This window comes from Urocitellus parryii, chromosome 9, assembly GCF_045843805.1.
Source record: "Urocitellus parryii isolate mUroPar1 chromosome 9, mUroPar1.hap1, whole genome shotgun sequence".
Taxonomy (NCBI): Eukaryota; Metazoa; Chordata; class Mammalia; order Rodentia; family Sciuridae; genus Urocitellus; species Urocitellus parryii.
In genome coordinates, this window is record NC_135539.1 from 21,909,923 (window position 1) to 21,929,742 (window position 19,820).

Here is a 19,820-nt window from a genome sequence, read left to right on the forward strand (position 1 = left end):
CTTTTATAGCCCCAAACTATAAGTCACCAGTAAGTCAAAAACATGGCGATATAGGAAGTGAGTCAGAATGACCCATGTCAGGGTACAGTCCCCTGCCCAAGAAAAATGGGAATTAAAGTGAGAATATCTTACAAATGCATTTCCTAATAATACGTTGTATTAGAATGAAAGAAACATTTTTCAACCACAATGCATTGAGAAACAGAGTGCGTTTAGCAAAAGGTGGCAGAGGTGGGGTTTTCTCACGGGAGAAGAATTCTTATATCAAATGGAGTCTCAGGGTAAAATGGAGTTTTGTCAAGGCACATATAGTTTGGTCCATAACATTATGCAACAAGATGGGTTCATATGTTAATTTTTTTGGTGTCACATGAGGACTGAGTTTGAAATAAAATAAAAACCTGCACCACACTTCTCACAGTCATAGAGCTTCTCCTCAGTGTGGATTCTCTGATGCACACTAAGTCTTGACCTTTGCATGAAAGCCTTGTCACATTAGTTACATGTGTAAAATTTTCCCCCATTATGGATTCTCTGATGAATCCATTTGAAGATGGATATGAACTACATGTGAAGATATGAACTACACATGAAGGCCTCCCCACTCATTACACACACAAAGAAGATCTCCTCTCTGAATTCTCTGATGGACAATAAAGCAAGAGAGCTGACTGAAGGCTTTCCATATTCATGGCAGTCATAAGGTTTCTCTGCAGTGTGAATTCCCTGGTGCACAATAAGGTGTGAAAAACAATTGAAGGATTTCCCACATGCTTTGCACTCATATGGCTTCTCACCAGTATGGCTTTGCTGATGGACAATAAGACTTGCACTATAGGTGAAGGCTTTACCACAATCAGTACAACCAAAGGACTTCTCCCCAGGGTAGATGTAGCACTTTTCTGTGATGTGGACTTTCTGGTGCTTGGAGAGTTGTCAGCCCTAACTGAAGGCTTTTTTATATTCAATGCACTTAAAGATTTTTTCTAAGGAGTGGATATTTTTGGTGTTCAGTCAGATTTGAGCTGAGTGTGGAAGCCTTCCCACATTTTGTGCAAATTTATGGTCTCTGTCCAGTGTGGATTCTCCGAGGCACAATAAGGTTTTCACTGTGAATGAAGGCCTTTCCACACTGATGGCACTCAAAGGGCTTCGCCCCAGTGTGGATTCGCTGATGCATGACAAGGTTTGCACTCTGACTAATGTCTTTCCCCCAAATGCTACACATAAAATGCCAGAACTGTCATAGCCAGGCCTAAGATGCCATTTTGCTGCCTTCTATAAAAAACTGTTACAAGATCTATTTCTGAGAAACTGAAACAAAAGCTGTTTTCTTATTAAAAAAAAATTGTTTTCTGTACTTTGTACCCCACAAAATGCAAATAGATTCTTGCCCCTGATAACCCCCCTACTTGAATTCAGGATGGAGTTGTCTAACACGTGCTCAGACCCAAAATGCAGTTGTCTGAGCTGCTCTGCTAACTGCTTTTTCAGCTTCTATAATCTGCTTGCTTGCTAACTGGAAAATTCCAGTCCTGCTTAGGGCTCTCAGTAGCTAAAACTACTGTTTTAGCTTCTGTGATTGGCTTGCTTACATGATGCTAAGGAAACTCCCTGAGCTGTAGTTTTCATCCTTAAGTTCTCAAGACACAGGCCAGGAAATTGCTGTTCTCCCACAGAACTTCTGTCTCTAGGGGTGACCATCCCTGGCCAGGCAATAAAGCCCTCTAAGTTGTTTTAAATTCAGACTGAATGTTTTCTGAAGCAGCTCCCTATAACAGTCTCAAATCTTTCTTCTCCCTCTTTATTTTCCATCTCTTTGCCTATTTCCTGTTTCACATGATTCTCTTAATTCAGGTCATTGAGTGTCAAATTTCTGGATTCTTCCTGATATTGTGAGGGGTTTTCAGTTTTATTACATATCTCAGATTTTGGAAACTGTAACTGTAGGTTCTTAGTTTCAATACCGGTTCCTCCTCTTCAGATATATCAAGGCCTGTCTGAGGCCCCCTCCTGTGGGGTCCCAACTTTGATGTTCTCAGAATGTGCTTGTTGGTTGGATGTCTGACTTAGGAAATTGTCCTCCCCTTTCTCCTTTTTCACCTTCATTGGGGTCATGACCTCTCTCAATTCCATAATCATCTTGTCTGCATAGCAGATCTCCTATAGTGAGGGGATGCCCAGTAAAGGTCAAGCCCCTTCTAATCTTTTAAATTCAAAAGTTTCTTCTTAGGGGGGTGACTCAAAATGGGGTAGGGAGGAAGAACATGAGAAGAAGATTACCACTAAATAGGAAACAGAGGTGGGAGGGAAAGGGAGGGAGAAGGGGAATTGCACGGAAGATGAAAGGAGACCCTCATCATTATACAGAATACATGTATGACGCTGTGAGGGAAAAAAAAAGTGTGTCACATTAGATTGGGTAGAGAGAAGTGATGGGAGGGGAGGGGAGGGGAAGGGGGGAAAGGAAGGACAGCAGAATAAAATAGACATTATTATTGCTGTATGTATATACATGACTGCATGACCAATGTGATTCTGCAACCCATACACTCAGAAAAATGAGAAATTATACCCCATCTGATTCAAATGTATGATATGTCAAGATCATTGTACTGTCATGTGTAACTAATTAAAACAAATTTAAAAAAGTTTTTTCTTCTTGATTTTCTTCTCAGGACCAGGATAGGTACTGTCAGCATAAGAACAGTGCAGAGGCCTGGCCCAGGCACACCAACTAAGAGCAAGAGGTTGGTGCAGTAAGAAGACCAGTTTAACAACTCCCCAACCCTTGCTCTCTCTCTAAGGGGTACACAGTCCAGGAACAAAGGGAAAGAAAGATGGTGTGGGAGAGGTAGTGAATATTCATCCTTATCAACCGTTTTGGCCACCTCTTAGGAAATAACCTCTTCGTTTTCCATTAAGATTTGTCTTTGCTTTTTTCCATTATGTGTGTATCTGTGCTGATTGACTCTTGGAGATACATATATATATAAAATTATACTATTATCTATATGCATAAAATTGAATAAATAAAAAACCCCAAACCCTTCAAAGATAAAACAAAGTGAAATAACAGATGAAAACCAAAAATGATATATAAAATTATATATAAAGTTATCTATATATAATTATATATAATATATAATATTATAATTACATGTACAATTATATCTAAATCTAATATATAATTATGTTATATATATATATAATTATGCATAATTTATATATTTACTGTTATATTATGTAATATTTAATAATTACTAATTACATAATATATTTTATATGTAATATATAATTAGATAAAATTATATTATGTATAACTATAATTTACATATGATTATGTATGTAATTGTGCATGATTGTATATTTGTAATGATTTCATATTACATAAATATAATAATAATTTTACATAATATAATTTATGTATTTACGTGTAATATAATTATATAATTATAACATAATATATATAACATATATATTATATAACTATATTATATAATATACTATAATATGTGTAAATTATAATATTATAATTATAATATATAGTTATACATTATAATATTTTATTTATAATAATAATAATAATAATTATTATTTTTTTAAAAGCTCATAACTGATTTATTTTTTATTTTTTAGTTCTCGGCGGACACAACATCTTTGTTGGTATGTGGTGCTGAGGATCGAACCCGGGCCGCACGCATGCCAGGAGAGCGCGCTACCGCTTGAGCCACATCCCCAGCCCTTATTTATAATTATTACATACTATATAATTATAATATTATATGTATAAAATCAAACAAACAAAAAAAGCCCAATGAATTCTAACACTTCAAAGATAAAACAAAGTGAAAAAGCAGGTGAAAAAAGCCCAGTTATTCCTCTTCTCAGATTATACCCAAAGGACCTAAAAACAGCATACTACAAGGACACAGCCACATCAATGTTTATAGCAGCACAATTCATAAGATCTAAACTGTGGAGCCAACCTAGATATCCTTCAGTGGATGAATGGATTAAAAAACGTGGAATTTATACACAATGGAATATTACTCAGCACTAAAAAAGAACAAAATCATGGCATTTGCAGGTAAATGGATGGTGTTAGAGAAGATTATGCTAAGTGAAGTTAGCCAATTCCAACAAACAAACAAACAAACAAACAAATGCTGAATGTTTTCTCTAATATAAGGGGGAGAGACTCAATGTGGGGTAGGGAGAGAGAGCATGGGAGGAAGATTATTTCTAGATAGGGAAGAGGGGTGGGAGGGAAAGGGAAGGGAAGGGGAATAGCAAGGATGGGGGAAAGTGATGGTCATCATTATACAAAATATATGTAAGAAGATTTGAAGTTGGTGTCAACATACCTTATATACAAACAGAGATATGAAAAATTGTGGTATATATGTGTATTAAGAATTGTAATGTAAAATAAAAGAGAGTGCATGTATAATGGCATAATTTGGCGTGAACATACTTTATATACAGAGTTAAGAAAACTTGTGCTGTAAATGGAAGAACCTGGAAGTGTGAATCCCCTCTACTTTAGCTCTTGCTATATAAGAGATCCCAGTACAACCAGGAGGGAGGGGTCTTCCAAGCACTGGGACATGTTCGCTCTACTCTGGCTGTGGCAGCATAGAAGCTTCCCCCCCCCAACCCAGGTGGGAGGGGTCTCCCGATTGGAGGGGCTAGTCCATTCTACAGTGGCTGCAGCGGTAGAGAAACTCCCCCCTGATTACCCAGGTGGGAGGAGTCTCCTGCCTGGATGGGCGAGTCTCCTCTACCCTGGCTAAGGTGGTATACAAGTTCCCGGCGACACCCAGGTGGGAGGGTCTCCCGCCTGAAGGGGGCGAGTCCCCTCAACCCTGGCTGCAGGGGTATAAGAGCCCCCTCCTACCCTCAGTACCGAGGGGTCTCCTGCCTGGAGGGGCGAGACACTGCTACCCCAGCTGCAGCTGTATAAGAACCCACCCTTGCCAGACACCCATGTAGGAGGGGTCTTCCGCCTAGAGGGGCGAGTCCCCTCTACCCTGGCTAAGGCGGTATAGGAGTTATCCCCATTCCCAGGTGGGAGGTGTTACTGGCCTGGAGGTGCGAGTTGCCTCTACCCTGGCTGCTGGGGTATATGAGCTCCACCTGACACCCAGGTGGGAAGGGTCTTCCGCCTGGAGAGGGGTGAGTCCACTCTACCTTGGCTTCAGAAGTTAAGGAGCTTCCCCTGACCCCCAGGTGGGAGGGGTCTCCTGCCTAGAGGGGTGACTCCCCTCTATCCTGGTGAGGCGGTGTATCAGCTCTCCCAGACACCCAGGTGGGAGGGGTCTTCTGCTTGGAGGGGAGAGTTCCCTCTATTCTGGCTGCTTTGGTTTAGGAGCTCCCCCCATAACCGGATGTGAGGGGTCTCCCGCCTGAAGTGGGGAGTCCCCTCTACCCTGGCTGTAGTGATTTACTAGCTTTCCCTGATAACCAGGTTGGATGGGTCTCTCTCCTGGAAGGTCGAGTCCTCTCCACCCTGGTTCTCCCCCTGACATCCAGGTGGGAGGGTCTCCCCTCTACCCTGGCTGCAGTGGTATAGGAGGTCCCCTCCTGCCTCCAGTGGCGAGTCCCCTCTATCCTGCTATGGCAGTATATGAACTCCGCTGACAACTAGGAGGAAGGGATCGTCCACCTGTAGTGAGTCCCCACTTCCTTAGCTCTGGCTGTATAGGAGCTCCCCTGACACTCAGAATATGGGGTCTCCCAACTGGAGAGTCGAGTCCCCTCCACACTGTCTGCGGGGTATAGGAGCTCCCCCCTACACACAGGTGGGAGGGGTCTCCCTCCTGGAGCAATGAGTCCCCTCTTCCCTGGCTGTAGTGGTATACAAGCTCTCCCAGACACCCAGGTGGGAGGGGTCTGCCGCCTGGAGGGGCAAGTCTTCTCTACCTTGGCTAAGGTGGTGTACAAGCAACCCCCTACACACAGGTGGGAGTGGTCGTCTGCATGGACAGGCAAGTCCCCTCTACCCTGGCTTTCGTGGTATACAAGCTCTCCTGACACCTAGGTGGGAGGAGTATGCCGCCTGGACCGGCGAGTCCCTCTATTTTAGCTCTTGCCATATAAGAGCTCCTAGTACACCCAGGTGGGAGGGGTCTTCCGCCTGTAGGAGCGAGTCCCCTCTACCCTGGCTGCTGAAGTAATCAAGCTCCCCTGGACACCCAGGTGGGAGGGGTCTCGCGATTGGAGGGGCGAGTCCCCTCTACCCTGGCTTCGGAGGTATAAGAGCTCACCCAGACACCCACGTGGGAGGGGTCTTCCGACTGGAAGGGCAAGTCCGCTTTACCCTGGCTGCAGTGTCATAGGAGCTCCCCAGGATACCCAGATGGAAGGGGGTCTCCCATCTGGAGGGGAGAGTTCCCTCTACCCCTCCTGCGGTGGTATAGGAGCTCCCCAGCCATCCAGGTGGGAGGGGTCTCCCGCTCGAAGGGGAAAGTACCCTCTACCATGGCTGCGGTGGTATAAGATCTCCCCCTGACACCCAGGTGGGAGGGGTCTACTGCTTGGAGGAGCAAATCCCCACTACTCTGGCTGCGGGGGTATAAAAGCTTCATCCCTTAATCCAGGTGGCAAGGGTCTCCCGCCTGGAGGGGTGAGTCCCCTCTACCCGGGCTTCTGAGGAATAGGAGTTCCCCTGACAACCAGGTGTGAGGAGTCTCCGGCCTGGAAGGTAGAGTCCCCTCTACCCTGCCTGTGGCTGTATAGGTGCTCGCCCGGACACCCAAGTGGAAGGAGTCTCACACCTGGAGGGGCGAGTCCCCTCTACCCTGGCTGAGGCAGTATAAGAGCTCCTCCTGACACCCAGGTGTGGGGGGGTCTCCCGCCTGAAGGGGTGAATCCACTCTACCCTGGCTGTGGCGATATACAAGCTACCCTGACACAGGTAGGAGGGGTCTCTCACCTTGCAGGCGTGTCCCCTGTATCCTGGCTGCAGCCATATACAAGCTCCCCACACCCAGGTGAAAGGGGTCTCCCGCCTGGAAGGGCAAGAGTCCACTCTACTTTGGCTGGTGCCATATAAGAGCTCCCCCACCAACCTGCACAAGCCAGGTATCCCCAAACAGTACTCTCTTTTACCCTCCATTGGTCCAGGTCCCTCTCTGAGGATCTACTCACCTGGGGCAGAGGAGCGGATTTGGCTGGTCTCTGCACCCTGAATTCTCCCTGTGGGAAACACAGCCCTGCCAGTCACCTGAGTCCCCTTCACTGCCTGTACCTTGAGGCCTGGCAGTTAACATGGGACTTGCTCCAACCCAGCCCTGAGTGATCCCCTCCCTTCCCTCCCCTGCCCTCTGGCCTTGCATGCTGCCCCTACCCCAATTCAGCCCTCCCTAACCCACACCCTGACCCTTTGTGCTCCAGTCTCCAGGCCTGGGCACTTGCCTGAGCCCCTGACTGCGTCCCTCATGTCCCTTGGCATAGCATGGAGTCTCTTCGTGTTGCAACTGACCTGGGGGCCCCTAACTTGGGCCCCCCCAGCGGGCTCACCTAGGTGCCCCTTGGGCTTCCTCTGTCTCCTGGTCCTCACGCAGCCCCTACCTCCCTTCCCCTTTTGCTTTTTCCTGGCGCTTGCAGGTCTCCTGCTCCTTGGGTCCCTCATCACAATCCATTGGGTGGGTCCCTTGCCTGGGGGTCTGTCTTGGGTCATGGCTCTTTCCCTACAGTGCACCCTCCACAACCCCCCACCATGCCATTTCATTGCCCTCCTCCTGGCCCCCTTCATTTGCCAGGCCTTCTTTGCCAGGTCCCTGTCCCTGGATTCTCATCTGGGCCAGAGCGCCTTATGCAAAACTGAGTCCTATCCCTTGCCTGGGCCCCTTGCTCTCTCTGGGCCTTTAGTCCTGCACCCAGAATCCGGACACCTGGCAGTCGCCGTGGGCCAGGAGCCTGCCTGCCCGCTGCCGGATCCCCTGCCATCCCTCCAAAGTCTTGTCCACTGCCCTGAGCCCCCTGCCCAAGCCCTGGCCCTTAGATCTCCATTCCCTGGGCTGCCTCTTTGCTTGAGCCTCTGGGGGTCCTTCTTGCTCCATGCTTCCCTGGGCTTGGACTGCGGGCCTCACTGGGGCCAGTACCCTACTCCCTTTGGCTTCCCTGAACATCAGAATCCTACTGTCACCGGACTGCCCAGGCCCGCCCTTCCCTGCCCTTTCCTGGCCTGGACCCTCCTGTTGGTACCTAGCCTGGGCTCCTTTCTGGAGTCCTGGCCTGCACCCCATCAGCACCCTTCCTCTGGCCTTTCACGCTGTACCCTCCTTCATCCCTCCTGTTGTCCCTGTCCCTGCTGGGCCCCTTTTCAAGATCCCTTTCCCAGGATGCTCACCAGAGCCAGGGGACTGGAACTGGGTGTTTGGCCCTGTGGGCTCCCTTTGGGAAAACATAGCTGTGCCCCTTGCCTGGGACTTTGGACTCTCTCTGCCCAGGCCCTGCTCCTCAATCCTGACACCCAGCAGTGAACCTTGGCCTTGAGCCCTCCTCTCCCTGCGCCACCCACTACCCTTGCTCCCCTTTCTCCCCTCCCCAGCCCCGTCTGTTTTCATAGCATCCAGGACCGGGTCCTGGCACTTGGCTCCCCATTCTTGGGCCTGGCTTCTTGAATGGAGCCCCCAGGCGCCCTTCTTGAGGACCCTGTCCCTGTTCCTTGATTTCAGGTCCCTTGCTTGCCTCCCCTCCTGTCCCTCCCCTCTGTTCCCCTTGTAGTGTGATATTTTGTCATTACCAGGACCCTGCCCTCCCCCTGCTTCTCCCTAGCCTGGTCTCCTCCAATGGTTGCTGGCTCCCCACGGACACCCCCCCCCAATCCCGGACTGCCACAGTCTGGCTGCAGCAAACTAACGGCGGGGGGGGGGGGTGTGACGAACAACTTGTATACATTGATACAGCAGGAGTGGGAGCCGTTTATTGTAGGACAGGAGGGGTATATATACATTCCACACGGCTTATCTTAATTAACATAAACTAGATACAGCAGTCAACCAATAAGGAATCTCCACACTTAATGGCTCGCTGGCGTAACTTCACAAACCACTCCCTCTGGCAAAATGCCAGGCGCTATCCGGACTTGTTTACAAACTCTAACATTTGCCAGGTGCCATCCTGACTTGTTTACAGACTCTAACACTGGACCAAAGGTATCCCTCTCATTGCCCTCCTTTGGTCCTGGTCTCTCTCTGAGGATCTACTCACCTGGGGCAGGGGAGTGGAATTGGCTGGACTCTGGGCCTTGAAGGATCCCTATGGGCAATACAGCCCTGCCCCACGCCTGGGCCCCCTTTGCTGTCCAAACTTGACAACTGGCAGTGGACATGGGCCGAGTGATGACCTTGCCCTGGGCGATCCCCTGCCTTCCCTCTCCTTCCCTCTAGCCTTGCAAGTTGTCCCTAAGCAAACCCAGCTATTCCTTACTCTGACCCTTCACCCTACAGTCCCCTGGTCTGGCTGCCAGCCTGAGCTCCTTACTGCATTACTCGAGTTGGGTTGCTTTCTGTGGTCTCTCTTCCTGTCGTGTCTGACCTGGGTGCCCTTTGATTTGGCCTGCAAGCTTGCTCCCATCTGTGCCCTTTGCGCAGCCCTCTGTCTCCTTAGCCTAGCGCCAATCCTAACTCTCCTTCTCCTACCGCTTTTTCCTGACCATTGGGTCCCTAATAAATTTTGGTAGGGTCAGTCCCTTACCTGGGCTCCTTGACTGGGTCCTGGCTCTTGCCCCTCTCTGCACCCACTGTGACCCCCCACTGTGCCCTCACATCGCACTCCTCCTGGCCCCTGTCCCTTGCCAGGCCCTTTGGCCTGGTCCCGGGCCCTTGATCCTCATCTGGGCCAGGGCGCCTTATGGGAAACAGAACCCTGACCCTCAACTGGGCTACTTGCTCTCCCTAGGCCCTTGGGGCAGCACCAGGATCCCTGACACCTGGCAGTGGCGCTGGGCCTCGAGCCTGCCTCCCCACTGCTGGCTCCTCTGCCTTCCCTCCCCAGCCCTGTCCACTGTCCTGAGCCCCTTGCCCCAGCGCTGACCCTTGGCTCTCCATTCCCTGGACGGCTCCTCTCTTGAGCCTCTGGGGGTCCTTCTTGCTCCATGCTTCACTGGGCTTGAACTGTGGGCCTTGCTGGGGCTGCTTCCCCACTCCCCTTGTCTTCCCTCTATCTCAGAACCCTAGCGCAGCCCCTGCCTATCTGGCCCCGCCCTTCCCTGCTCTCCCCTAGCCTGGGACCCCCATAGGTCCCTAGCCTGGGCTTCTTTTGGTCCTGACCTGTACTCCACAAAACACCCTTCTTCCAGCACTTCACGCTGTGCCCTCATTTGGCCCTCCTGTTGTCCTTGTCCCTGCTGGGTTCCTTTTCTAGATCCCTTTCCCAGGATGCTCACCAGAGCCAGGAGATGGAACTGGGATGTTTGGCCCTGCAGTCTTACTTTGGGAAAATGTAGCATTGACCCTTTCCTGGCGGCTTTGGCCTCCTTCAGCCTGGGCCCTGCTCTTCAATCCTGACACCCTGCAGTGAATCTGGGCCATGATCTCTCCTCTTCCTGCACTACCCGTTCCCCTCACTTCCCTTTCTCCCTATATACCGCCTGAGCCAGTAGAGAGGGGACTCGCCCTTCTAGACAGAAGACCACTCCCACCTAGGTTTGGGGCGGGGGAGCTCCTAAAGCCCAGCAGCCAGGGTAGAGGGACTCCCTCCTCTATGCGGGAGACACCTCCCACCTGGGTTTTGTGGGGAGCTCCTACACTTCAACGGCAACGGTAGAGGGCACTCTCCCCTATAGGCGGGAGATCCCTTACACCTGAGTGTTGGGGGAATTCAAAACAGCCACAACCAGGTGGGAGACCCCACTCACCTCGGTTTCTGGGGAAGCTCATATACCACCACAACCAGGGTAGAGGGCATTCGCACCTCCAGTCCCCTCCACCCTGGCTAACTTGGTTTACAAGCTCCCTGCAACACCCAGGTGGGAGGGGTCTTCCACCTGGAAGGCGATTCCCCTCTACACCACTGGCTGCTGTGGTTTAAGAGCTCTCCCTGACACCCTGGAGGGAGGAGTCTCCCTCCTGGGGGGACGAGTCTTCTCTACCCTGGCTAAGGTGGAATACAAGCTCCCCGCGACACCCAGGTGGGAGGGGTTTTCTGTCTGGATGGGCGAGTCCCCACTACCCTGGCTGCAATAGTATAAGAGCTCCCCGACCCTGACACCCAGGTGGGAGGGTTCTCCAGCCTGGAGGGGCGAGTTCCCTCTGCCCTGGCTGTGGGGGTAAACTAGCCCCCTCCAACACCCAAGTGGGAGGCGTCTCCAGCTTGGAGGGGCTAGTCCTTTGTACCCTGGCTGCAGCTATATAAGAGCTCCCTTTAACCCCCCGGGTGGGATGGATCTCTTGCCTGGAGTGGCATATACCCTATACCATGGCTTCAACGGTATAGGAGCTCCCCCCTGACATCCTGATGGGAGAGGTCTCCCGCCTGGAGTGGTGAGTCCTCTCTACCCTGGCTAAGGTGGTATACAAGCTCCCCACGACACCCAGGTGGGAGGGGTTTCTTTTCTGGAGAGTGAGTCCTCACTACCCTGTCAATAGTGGTATAAGAGCTTCCCTCCCCCCAACACACAGGTGGTAGGGTTCTCCTGCCTGGAGTGGTGAGTCCCCTTTTCCCTGCCTCTACGGTATATGAGCTCCCCTGACAACCAGGGTTTAGGGGTCTCCTGCCTAGTGGGGCGAGTCCCCTCTCTCCTGGCTGCAGCGGTATACAAGCTCGTCCCCTTCCCTCCCCCCCCCCATAGCAAGATAGGAAGAGTCTCCTGCTTGGAGGAGCTAGTACCTTCCACCCTGGCTAATGCAGTATCAAGCTCAAGGGCACCCAGGAAGGAGGGATCTCCCACCTGGAGGTGCGAATTCACCTCTACCCGGGCTAAGGTGGTCTGCAAGCTCCCTGTGACACGAAGGTGAGAGGGGTCTCCCGACTGAAAGGCCAGTCCCCTTTTCCCTGGCTGAAGTGTTATACTAGCTTTCCCTGACAGCCAGGTGGGAGGGGTCTCCCGCCTGAAGGCATGAGTTCCCTCTACACTGGTGTGGCAGTAAAGGACCTCCTTCTGACACCCAGGTGGGAAGTCTCTGGACTGGAGGGGCGAGTTCCTTCTACCCTGGCTTCGGAGTATAAGAGCTCCCCCTGAAAAACTGGTGAGATGTGTGTTCTGCCTGGAGGGACGAGTCCCTTCTACCCTGGCTGCGGTGGTACAGGAGCTCTCCTGACACCCAATTGGGAGGAGTCTCCCGCCAGGAGGCTAGAATCCCTTCTACCCTGCTGCAGCAGTATTGGGGGTCCCCAGGACACCCAGGTGGGAGGGGTCTCCGCCTGGAGGGGCGAGTCCCTGGTACCCTGGCTGCTGCAGTATAGGAGCTTTCCCTGACGCCCAGGTGGGAGAGATCTCCTATCTGGAGGGGCAAGTCGGCTCTACCCTGGCTGAGGTGGTATACAAGCTCCCCACGACACACAGGTGGGAGGGGTCTTCCGCCTTGAAGGTCATGTCCACTCTATCTTGTCTGCTGTGGTATACGACCCCCCACCCAGCCATACCCAGGTAGGAGGGGTCTCTTGCTGGAGGGGCGAGCACCTTTACCATGGTTGCCGCTGTATAGGAGCTCCCCCAGACAGTCAGGTGGGAGGGGTCTCCCGCCTGGGGGGGCGAGTCCACTCTAACCTACCTGCAGTGGTATATGAGCTCTCCTCGACACCCAGTTGGGAGGGATGTCCCGCCTAGGGGTGTCCCACCTAGAGGGGCGAGCCCCCCTACCCTGGATTCTGGGATGTAAGAGCTTCCTCCAGACACCCAAGTCGGAGGAGTCTCCCTCATGGAGAGGGTATACTATCCCCCCCACACACACCTAGGTAGGAGGGGTCTCCCGCCTGGAGGGGTGAGTCACCTATACCCTGGCTAAGGCATAATACAAGTCGCCCTGACACCACTGTGGGAGGGGTCTCTCGCCTAGAGGAGCAAGTCCCCTCTACCCTGGCTGCAGAGGTATAAGAGCTCCCCCTGACACCCTGGTGGGAGGGGTCTCCCGCCTGGAGGGGTGAGTCTCCTCTACCATGGCTGCGGCGGTAATCGAGCTCCCCCAACACCCAGGTGAGAGGAGTCTTTCGCCTGGTGCGGGGAGTCCGCTCTACCCTGGCTGTAGCGGTATAGGAGCTCCCCCTGATACCCAGGTGGAAGGGGTCTCCCGCGTGGAGAGCCCAGTCTCCTTTACCCTAGCTGCTGTGGTAATTGAGCTCCCCGACACCCAGGTGAGAGGGGTCTCCCACCTGGAGGGGCGAGTTCCCTCTACCCTGGATGCAGCTGTGTATGAGCTCCTCCAGACACCCAGGTGGGAGGGTCTCCCGCGTGGAGGGGCAAGTCCCCTCTATTCTGGCTGAGGCTGTATAGGAGCACCCCCGACACTCACATTAGAAGGGTCTCTTGACTGGGGGGTGAGTCCCCTCTACCCTGGCTGCAGAGGTATTCAAGCTTCCCCCAACACCCAGGTGGGAGGGGTCTCCCGTCTGGAGGCACACATCCCCTCTCCCCTGGCTGCAGCAGTATATGAGCTCCATCAACAACCAAGTGGGGGGGCCTCCGGCCTGATGTTAGGAGTCCCCTCTACACTGGCTGCGACGATATACAAGCTCCTCCAGACACCAGGTAAGAGGGGGTCTCCCGCATGGAGGGGCAAGTCCCTTCTATGCTGGCTAAGGCGGTATACAAGCACCCCCGGAAACCCAGGTTGGAGGGGTCTCCCGCCTGGAAGGCGAGCCTCTCTACTTTGGCTGGTGCCCTATCAAAGCTCCCTGGACATCCAGGTGGGAGGGGTCTCCCGCCTGCAGGGATGAAACCCTCTGCCATGAATGTAGTGGTATACGAGCTCCCCCCCCACGCACCCTGGTGGGAGGGTCTCCCAACTGGAGGGGCGATTCCCCTTTACCCTGGCTGCGAAGGTATAGGAGCTCCCCTGACACCCAGGTGGGAGGGGTATCTCCCATGGAGGGGCGAGTCCCTGTTACCCTGGCTGCTGAGGTATATGAGCCTCTCCCCCCTTACACCCAGATGGGAGGGGTTTCCCGCCTAGAGTGGTGAGTCCCTTCTACCATGCATGTTGCAGTATAGGAGCTCCCCTGACACCCAGGTTAGAGTGGTCTCTTGATTGGAGGGGCGAGTCCCCTCCACACTGGCTGCGGCGGTAAAGGAGCTCCCCCTGAACACCCAGGCGGGAGGGGTTTCCCTCCTGGAAGGGCGATTCCCCTCAACCCTAGCTGCAGTGGTATAAGAGCTCCCCGCCGCCCCTCTCCCGAGACACCCAGGTGGGAGGGGTCTCCCGCGAGTCCCCTGTACCATGGATAAGGAGGTATACAAGCTCACCCAGACACCCAGGTGGGAGGGGTCTACCGCCTGGTGGGGCGATTCTCCTCTACTTTGGCTGGTGCCATATAAGAACTCCCAGGACACCCAGGTGGGAGGGGTCCCCTGCCTTGAGGGGCGAGTTTCCTCTACTTTGGTGGTGGCATATAAGAGCTCCCTGGACACACTGGTGTGGGGGGGTCTCCCTGGCTAAGGCGGTATTCCAGCTCCCCCCAGACAACCAGGTGGGAGGGTTCTCCCGCATGGAAGCGTAATTCCCCTCCACCCTGGCTAAGGCGATGTACAACTTCGCCCTGGGCCACAGGTGGGAGGGGTCTCCCGCCTGCAGGGGCGTGTCCTCTCTACTTTGGCTGGTGTCCTATAAGAGCTCCCTGGACACCCAGGTGGGAGGGATCTCCCGCCTGCAGGGGCCAACTGCTCTACCCTAGCTGTGGCAGTATAGGAGTTCCCCCCCACCACACACACCCTGGTGAAAGGGGTCTCCCGCCTGTAGGGGCGAGTCCCCTCTACCATGGCTGCAGCAGTATTCGAGCTCCCCCCACAATCAGGTGGGAGGAGTCTCCCGCCTGGAGGGGTAGTCCCCTCTACCCTGGCTGTGGTGGTATGGAAGTTCCCGCTGATTCCCAGGTGGGATGGTTATTCCGCCAGGAGAGGCGAGTTGCCTCTACCATGGCTGCTGGGGTACACAAACTCCCATGACACCCAGGTGGGAGGGGTCCCTCCCTGGAGGGGCGAGTCCCCTCTACTGTGGCTCAGAGGTATAAGAGCTCCACTCGACACCCACGTGAAAGGGGTCTTCTGCCTGGAAGGGCAAGTACGCTGTACCCTGACTGCAGCAGTATAAAAGCTTCCCCTGACACCCACGTGGGAGGGGTCTCCCTCCTTCAGTGGTGAGTCCCCTCTACCCTGGCTGTGGCTGTGTATGATCACCCCCAGACACCCAGGTGGGAGGGGTCTCCCCATGGATGGGCGAGTCCCCTCTATTCTGGCTGAGGCAGTATAGGACCTACCCCCTATACCCAGATTAGAGGGGTCTCTTGACTGGAGGGGCGAGTACCCTCTACTCTGACTGTGACAGTATTCAAGCTTGCCCCAACACCCAGGTGGGAGGGGTCTCCCATCTGGAGGGGCGAGTCCCCTCTCCCCTAGCTAAGGTGGTATACAAGCTCCCCTGATACCCAGGTGAGAGGGGTCTCAGGCCTGGAGCAACAAGTACCCTCTACCTTGGCTAAGGCTGTATACAAGCTTGCCCCACCCCAAAGCACAGGTGGGAGGGGTCTTTTGCTTGCATGGGCGAGTCCCCTCTACCCTGACTGCGCGGTATAGGAGCTTCCCCACACCCAGGTTAGAGGGTTCTCTTGACTGGAGGGGTGAGTCCCCTCTATCCTGGCTGCAGGAGTATTGCAGCTTTCCCTGACACCCAGGTGGGAGGGGTCTCCAGCCTGGAAGGACGAGTCCCCTCTACTTTGGCTGGTGACTTTAAGGGCTCCCTGGAAACCCAGGTGGGAGTGGTCTTCCGCCTGCAGGGGCAAACCCCTCTCTCCTGGCTGTCGCAGTATAGGAGCTCCCCCAGACACCTATAGGGGCGAGTTTCCTCTAGGCTGGCTGCGGAGGTATTAGCTTCCCTTGTCGACCAGGTGGGAGGGTTCTACTGACTGGAGGGGCAAGTCCCCTCTACCCTGACTGTGGAGGTACAGGAGCTTCCCCAACACCCAGGTGGAAGGGGTCTCTCCCCTGGAGGGGCGAGTCCCTGCTACCCTGGTTGCAGCAGTATAGGAGCCCCCCACCCCATGAAGGTGGGAGGGGTCTCCCGCTTGGAAAGGCGAGTTGCCTCTATCATTGCTGCTGGGGTATATGAGCTCCCATGACTCCCAGGTGGGAGGGGTCCCCCGCCTGGAGGGGCAAGTTCCCTCTACTTTGACTGCAGTGGTGTACAAGCTTCTACTGGCTTTGGCGGTGTATGAGCTCCCCCAGACACCCAGGAGGGGAAGGGTCTCTCCTCTGGAGGGGAGAGTCCCTGCTACCCTGGCTGCCGTAGTATACAAGCCCCCTCTGACACCCAGGTGGGAGGGGTCTCCTGCCTAGACTGGTGAGTCCTCTCTACCTTGGCTGGGGCGGTGTAGGAGCTCCCCCCGACACCCAGGTGGGTGTCTCAACTGGAGGGGCGAGTCCCTTCTACCTTGGCTGCAGCTGTATAGGAGCCCTCCCCCCATACCCAGGTGGGAGGGTATCCCGTCTGGAGGGGCTAGTCCCCTCTACCCTGGCTTTGGCAATATAATAACTCCCCCTGACATTCAGGTGGGAGGGGTCTCCCGCCTGGAAGGGCGAGTCCCCGGTACCCTGGCTTCAGCGGTATAGGAGCTCCCCAGGACTCCAGGTGGAATGGGTCTCCCGCCTGGATGGGAGAGTCCCCTCTACAGTGTCTTTGTCAGTATAAGAGCTCCCTTTGACACCCAGGTGGGAAGGGTCTCCCTCCTGGAGGGGCAAGTCCGCTCTACTTTGACTGCAGTGGTGTACAAGCTTCCACTGGACACCCAGGTGGGAGGGGTTTCCCGACTGGAGGTAGAGGTGTCCCCTCTGCCCTGTTTTGGCCGAATTCAAACTTCCCCCGACACCTAGGTGGGAGGGGTCTCCCGCCTGGTCAGGGGAGTCCCCTCTATGGTGGCTGCAGTGGTATAGGAGCTCCACCGGACACCCACGTGGGAGGAGTCTCCGACATGAGGGGCAAGTCCCCTCTACCCCGGCTTTGGTGATATACAAGCTCCCCCTGACACCCAGGTGGGAGGGGTCTCCCGCCTGGAGGGGGGAGTCCCCTCTACATTGGCTGGTGCCCTATAAGAGCTCCCTGGACACCCAGGTGGGAGGTGTCTCCCGCCTGAGCGGCGAACACCTCTGGTAGTATAGGAGCTTCCCCCAACACCCTGGTGGGAGGGGTCTCCCGCCTGTAGGACGAATCCCCTCTACCCTGGCTGCAAAGGTATAGGAGCTCCCCCGAACCCAAGTGGGAGGGGTCTCTCCCCTGGAGAGGCAAATCCCTGCTACCCTGGCTGGAGCGGTATAGGAGCCCCCACCACAGGACACCCAGGTGGGAGGGGTCTCTAAGCCGGCTGCAGTGCACCAGTTCCCTCCGATTCCCAGGTGGGAGGCGTCTGTCGCCTGGATGGGTGACTCGCCTCTACCATGGCTGCTGGAGTATATGAGCTCCCTTGACACCCAGGTGGAGGTGTCCCTTGCCTGGAGGTTCGTGTCTCCTCTACGGTGGCTCAAGCTGAACATAAGCTCCAAAAGACACCCACGTGGGAGGGGTCTTCCCACTGGAGGAGCGAGTCCACTCTACCCTGGCAGCAGCAGTATAGGAGCTCCCCTTGACACCCAGGTGGGAGGGGTCTCCCGCCTAGAGTGGTGAGTCACCTCTACCCTGGCTTTGGCGGTGTATAAACTCCCCCAGAAACCCAGGTGTGAGGGGTCTCAAGCATGGAGGGGCGAGTACCCTCTACTCTGGCTGAGGTGGTATAGAAGCTCCTCCCGACACCCAGGTTAGAGGGGTCTCTTGACTGGAAGGGCGAGTCCCCTCTATTCTGGCTGCTGTGATATATGAGATCCCTCCCCATACCCAGATAGGAGGGGTCTCCTGCCTGAAGGGTCGAGTCCCTCCCTGTACCCTGGCTAAGGCGATATAGGAGTTACCCCCATTATCAGGTGGAAGGTGTCTGTGGCCTGGAGGTGCGAGTTGTCTCTTCCCTGGCTGCTGGGGTATATGAGCTCCACCTGACACCCAGGTGGGAGGGGTGTTCCGCCTGGAGGGGCAGGTCCCCTCTACTCTGGCTAAGGCGGTATAGGAGTTTCCCCCATTCCCAGGTGGGAGGTGTCTCACGCCTGCTGTGCAACTCTCCTCTAACCTGGCTCTGGGGTATATGAGCTCCACCTGACACCCAAGTGGAAGGGGTATCCCGCCTCGATGGGCGAGTCCACTCTATTTTAGCTCTTGCGGTATAACTGCTCCCAGTACACGCAGGTGGGAGGGGCTTCCGCCTGGAGGGGCGTGTTCCCCCTACCCTGCTGTGGCAGTATAGGAGCTGCCCCCCACACCCAGGTGGGAGGGGTCTCCCGCCTGTAGGGGCGAGTCCCCTCTACCCAGGCTGCTGCAGTTTAGGAGTTCCCATGACAACCAGGTTTGAGGAGTCTCCCGCCTGGTGGGTAGAGTCCCCTCTACACTGCCTGTGGTTGTATAGGAGCTCCCTAGGAAACCCAGGTGGGAAGGGTCTCCCGCCTGGAGGAGCAAGTTTCCTCTACCCTGTCTGTTGCTGTATAGGAGATCCTTCTGACACACAGGTGGGAAGGTCTTCCGACTGGAGCAGTGAGTCCCCTCTACCCTGGCTGCGGAGGTATACAAGCTTCCTCAGACACCCAGGTGGGATGGGTCTCTTGCCTGGAGTGTCGAGTCCCCTCTACAATGATTTCGGCGGGATCAGAGCTCCCCCTGACAACCAGGTGAAAGGGGTCTCCTGCCTGGAGGAGCGAGTCATGCTACTCTGGCGAAGGCGGAATACAAGCTCCCTCCTGGCACCAAGATGGGAGGAGTCTCTTGCCTGGAGGAGCATGTCCACTCTACCTGGCTGGTGCAGTACATGAGCTTCCCCTGACACCCAGGTGGGAGGGGTCTCCAATAAGGAGGGGCGAGTCCCCTCTACCCTGGCTAAGGTGTTCTGCAAGCTCCCGGTGACACCCAAGTGGGAGGGGTCTCCTCCCTGGAGGGGCGAGTCCCCACTACCCTGGCTATAGTGGTACATGAGCTCCCCCACCGACACCCAGTGGGTGGGGCCTCCCGCCTGGAGGGCGAGTCCCCTCTACCCTGGCTGGGGCAGTATACTAGCTCCCCGCCCCCACTCCCCCCACCCAGGTCTCCCGCCTGGAGTGGCGAGTTTCCCCTATCCTTCCTGTGACGATATAGGAGTTCCCCTGGACACCCAGATGGAAGGGGTCTCCTGCCTGGAGGCTCGCATCCCCTCTACCCTGGCTGTGGCAGTAAAAGAGCTCCCTCCCTCTGACTCCCAGGTGGGAGAGGTATCCCGCCTGGAGGGGTGAATCCCCTCTACCCTGGCTGTGGCAGTATAGGAGCTCCCCCTGACACCCAGGTAGGAAGAGTCTCCCGTCTAGAGCAGCGAATCCCTTCTACCCTAGTTGTGGAGGTATACAAGCTTCTTCAGACACCCAGGTGGGAGAGGTCTCCCGGCTGGAGTGGCGAGTCCCCTCTCCCCTGGCTTTGGTGGTATACAAGCTCACCCCAGCAGCCAGGTGGGAGGGTTCTCCCACCTGGAGGGGTGAGTCCCCTCTACTTTAGCTGGGGCCATATAAGAGCTCCCAGGACACCCACGTGGGAGGCGTCTCCTGACTGGAGGGGCGAGGTGGC

The 19,820-nt window shown here is 54.7% G+C and overlaps 1 pseudogene; it reads right to left on the reverse strand.

Moving 5' to 3' along the window:
* Positions 1-366: 366 nt before the first annotated feature.
* Positions 367-1,228, reverse strand: LOC113190834 (uncharacterized; annotated as a pseudogene).
* Positions 1,229-19,820: the final 18,592 nt, after the last annotated feature.